The sequence below is a fragment of the Pelodiscus sinensis genome, chromosome 31, assembly GCF_049634645.1.
Source record: "Pelodiscus sinensis isolate JC-2024 chromosome 31, ASM4963464v1, whole genome shotgun sequence".
In the NCBI taxonomy this organism is placed as follows: Eukaryota; Metazoa; Chordata; order Testudines; family Trionychidae; genus Pelodiscus; species Pelodiscus sinensis.
Genome location: NC_134741.1, coordinates 838,875 through 843,810, shown reverse-complemented (window position 1 = coordinate 843,810; position 4,936 = coordinate 838,875). Strand labels below are relative to the sequence as shown.

General features: G+C 45.7%; 1 non-coding gene across 1 annotated transcript; it reads left to right on the top strand.

The window, feature by feature from the left end:
* Positions 1-163, top strand: LOC112545456 (U1 spliceosomal RNA). Its single transcript, XR_003088920.1, has one exon. It is a non-coding gene; the product is annotated as a U1 spliceosomal RNA (small nuclear RNA).
* Positions 164-4,936: the final 4,773 nt, after the last annotated feature.

The following is a 4,936-nucleotide window of genomic DNA, read 5'->3' as shown; positions in this document are numbered from 1 at the left end:
ATACTTACCTACCAGGGGAAATAATCTCAATCCTGAAAGTGGTTTTCCTAAAGTGAGGCTCATCCATTGCACTGTGGCTGTGCTAACTGCTGCAATTTCCTCAAATGGGGGAAAATTGACTGCACAATTTGTGAGTGGGGGACTGCGTTTGTGCTTTCCCCTGGTGCTCATGGTAAAAGAAAGAGAAACAGAGCTGTTCATTGCTTGTCCTTCCTACTGTTGTTTCTCAAGATGCTTTGCTGCACTTCCATTTTCTGCCTTTTTTTTTTAATGTCGCTATTCTTGTTTTGCAGCAGTGTTCTGACCCTACGGCCTTTCTCTGGTTTGCCTGGAGGCTGCATAGTCTGCTCCCTTGTGCTTCTAGCTGGTCTAGAAGCTTTTTCTCTGAGAGGCTCTTGACAAATGTTCTGTGATGGAGGGAGATTCAAGTACCTTCCTAGGCAATTGAATCTGAATCCTGCAGCCTGAGCTCAGATCTCAGTGGGACCTGCTGATGAGATGTTCGTTTGCTGCAAATTCTTGGTAATACCAGTGTTTGGCTTCTGTGTCCTTAAATGCCCTTTGCCCCTCTGCTGGGTGACTGGTGCCCACTAGAGTTGGGTGTTTGGCCCAGCTGGGTAAGTGGGGTGGCTGCTGCAGGTTGGGGCCTTAGAACGTAACAGCCTGGCTAGAGATCAAGGGGCAGCTGAGGTTGTGTCTCACACTGCTTCACCTGATGCCCACACATTTGGTCCTTGTATCAGCAGCTGCCAGGCTGTTCCTCTTGCCCTCAGGGCATTTTGAGGAAGATGCAGCAGGGCCCTGCTCAATAGTCAAGGCAGAGTTGCAGCCTGTCCCCCAACCCACCTTCCCTCCTCTGGGCACATGGAGCAATGACAGCTGGGACTGGCAGCTCAGTGGTAAAGCAAGGGGAGACCCTGCCTACATGTGTCCTGAGGACCCCTCACAGGTCCCAGCCAGTCTGCTCCCTGTCCCCAAATGTCCCTGTGGATAAATCCCTGTAATATTATATTTTGTATTAAGATCTTGTCTTTTTAGATATATCTTTAAGTGTTCTTATAGAATCTCTGTAACATTTCTCCTATAACTTTGTATTAAGATATATAGATCTTGTAAGAAAAAAATTTCTTTTGAGCTCTCCCCTTTCCTTGATTGCCCTGTTGAAATGAATGAAGTGTGAATGGAGACTGAAAGGGGAGCACCTCCAGCAGCAGTTGCAAGGGTGGAGAGGGTCTGGGAGCCAGATCCAAGACAATACCTGTGAAGTGAACTCATTAAGAAGACTGGACATACAGATGCCTTGGGAGTCAAGTAACAAGTGCCTGCCCTTGGAAGAACTCTCTTTGAAGCAGCATTAAGAAAGGCAAGGTGATGGCTAATTGGCTGCATAAGAGGGATAAATAGGAGGCATCTTGCAGAGGGATTTTCATCTTGTCAACATGAGAGCATCCATCCGGATCGGCAGAAGCCCGGCTCCACCCCTCCCCCATCTAACTCACCTGGCCAGTGCAGTTAGGGGGAGCAACTTTTGGTAACAACAAGACGGAGTGTGCTTGTGTGTATGTGAGAGTGCATGAGTGTGATATGTCATATACATATGATAAGTATTGATTATTCTATGTGTGATCAATAAATGTGGCATGTTGCCTTATCCCTCTGAAAAAGATCCCAAGTACTTCTTTTAAGTACAACATTTTGGTGGAGAATTGCAAAAGGGGGAAGGTACCATGAGCATTTATTGAGTAATGTAAAGGTGTTGAGAAGTATGGAAAAGTGATCATAAACCTTGAAAAGTATTAAAGTGATCGATCAGTAAGGTGTGCCCACCCCCAGTGGTAGAAGGCCGGGTAAAGAGAGGAGGAGAAGTAGTTTTCTCGCTCCTCCCCGGTTGTAGAATGCCGGCATTCGAAAGAAGGGAGGAGAATTAAATTTCTCACTCCAGGAAAAAGAGGTATTGGTATTGCTATTTTAGTCTCAATAGGAGGTTGGGTATACTAAGAGGTATTGGTAGATAAGAGTAAAAAGCATAAGCATTGCTATTCTAGTCCCAATAGAAGGGTGGGAATACTAGAAAATGTTTAAACATAAGCAGTCTTTTAAGCAGGCTCCCAGAGAGGAGACTGAGAAATTGGCATTTGTAAAAGATGAACAAATCTTTTGAACCTTTTGAACAAATCTTGCAAAAATTCGGACATAGCCCTTGGTCTGATCAAGTGTTAGCTGATGTCCATACAATTTCAGAGCTAGAAGACAAATTGGCTAACTACTTATAGATATATAAACCCTCAACTCCAATGAAAAAGGAAGCAGCTGCAGTTTGGCTTCTATGGAAAACCTGTAAGGAGGTGTTTCTCAAATTGACTGAATACAAGAATGCAAATATGAAACTGCAAAATTTAAAAGCCTCTGCTGCAGAGGTGGAGAAGTAGAAATGCATGTCCCTCAGTACCCAGACACAGCTAGATTCCCTTAAGGAAAGGTACTGAGAGTTAAAGCAACTCACAGATTTTTCAGGAATATGCTTAAGAAAAAGGACCAGGAGGTGTGGGGCTTAGTGAACAAGGCCTCCCTCCTTGCTAAACTTGTAATGGGACAAAGCCTGAGTCTGTGGAAAGAAGCCACTTTCCATTTAGCAAGAAAAACAGGATCAGGCCCAGACAAGCAGGCAGGTAAAAGATAGATTGAAGGCCTTGTGGTAGAACTGAGAAAAAGCAGTAAGTACAGGTACTGGAAATCTAAATCCTTAAAACAATACTTACAAGAGTAATATCTGAAAAAGGCCAGTTTTCATTTTAAGAGACAAGAAAGTGTTTTAAGAAAAAAAAAAACACAGAGAAGTTAACTATAAGAACATAAGAACATAAGAACGGCTGTACTGGGTCAGACCAAAGGTCCATCTATCCCAGTATCCTGTCTACTGACAGTGGCCAGCACCAGATGCCCCAGAGAGGGTGAACTGAAGACAACGATCAAGCGATTTGTCTCCTGCCATCCCTCTCCAGCCTCTGACAGACAGAGGCCAAGGACACCATTTTATCCCCTGGCTAATAGCCTTTTATGGTCCTAACCTCCATGAAATTATCTAGCTTCTCTTTAAACTCTATTATAGTCCTAGCCTTCAAGGCCACCTCTGGCAAGGAGTTCCACAGGTTGACTACACGCTGTGTGAAGAAGAACTTTCTTTTATTAGTTTTAAACCTCCTCCCCATTAATGTCATTTGGTGTCCTCTAGTTCTTCTATTTAGGGAACTAATAAATAACTTTTCTTTATCGGCCCTCTCCACACCACTCATGATTTTATATACCTCTATCATATCCCCCCTCAGTCTCCTCCTTTCTAAACTGAAAAGTCCCAGTCGCTTTAACCTCTCCTCATATGGGACCCGTTCCAAACCCCTAATCATTTTAGTTGCCCTTTTCTGAACCCTTTCCAAGGCCAAAATATCTTTTTTGAGGTGCGGAGACCACATCTGTACACAGTATTCAAGATGTGGGCGTACCATAGTTTTATAAAGGGGCAGTAAGATATTCTGGGTCTTATTTTCTATCCCTTTCCTAATAATTCCTAGCATCCTATTTGCCTTTTTGACCACCGCTGCATACTGTGTGGAAGTTTTCAGAGAACGGTCCACGATAACTCCAAGATCTCTTTCCTGATTTGTCATAGCCAAATTAGCCCCCATCATACTGTACGTATACTTGGGGTTATTTTTCCCGATGTGCATTACTTTACACTTATCCACATTCAATTTAATTTGCCATTTTGTTGCCCAATCACTCAGTTTGGTGAGATCTTTTTGGAGTCCCTCACAGTCTGCTTCTGTCTTGACTATCCTAAACAGTTTTGTATCATCTGCAAACTTTACTACCTCACTGCTTACCCCTTTCTCCAGATCATTTATGAATAAGTTGAAAAGGATTGGTCCCAGGACTGACCCTTGGGGTACACCACTAGTTACCCCGCTCCACTCTGAACATTTACCATTTATTCCTACCCTTTGATTCCTGTCTTTTAACTAGTTCTCAATCCAAGAAAGGACTTTCCCTCTTATCCCATGGCCATGTAATTTACACAATAGCCTTTGGTGAGGGACCTTGTCAAAGGCTTTCTGAAAATCTAAGTATACTATATCTACTGGATCCCCCTTGTCTGCATGTTTGTTAACCCCTTCAAAGAAGTCTAAGGGTATGTCTACACTACAAAGTTAATTCGAACTAACGGACGTATTAACGAATTAACTTTGATAGGCGCTACACTAGCGCTCCGCTAGTTCGAACTTAATTCGAACTAGCGGAGCGCTTAGTTCGAACTAGGTAAACCTCATTGTACAAGGACTAAGCCTAGTTCGAACTTACTAGTTCGAATTAAGGGGTGTGCAGCCCCTTAATTCGAACTAGTGGGAGGCTAGCCCTCCCCAGCTTTCCCTGGTGGCCACTCTGGCCAACACCAGGGAAACTCGTATGCCCCCCTCCCGGCCCTGGAGCCCTTAAAGGGGCACGGGCTGGCTACGGTGACCGTGACAGATGCAAGCCTGCCAGCACCCAGCTAGCAGACCCAGCACCTGGCACGGCTTGAGCCAGCCACCCGATGCCCCCCAGCCCTCCCCCTCTTCCCAGGACCAGGCTGGCGGCTCCCAGGAGCTTGCCCAGGATCACAAGAGGCGGGCACCCGTCTGGTCTAGTGCGGACATCGTGGACCTTGTCCACGACCTCCGCACTAGGCACAGGAAAGTGGCCGGCTTGGGCAGGAGAGCTACCAGCCTGGCCACCCAGGATCAGGTGTGCATGAAAATCAAGGGGGTCCACTGAGACCCCCGACCCTGAGCCCTGAGCTTACAATGGCCATACTGGGTCAGACCAAAGGTCCATCTAGCCCAGTAGCCTGTCTGCCGACAGCGGCCAACCCTAGGGACCCTGGAGGGGATGGACCGAAGAC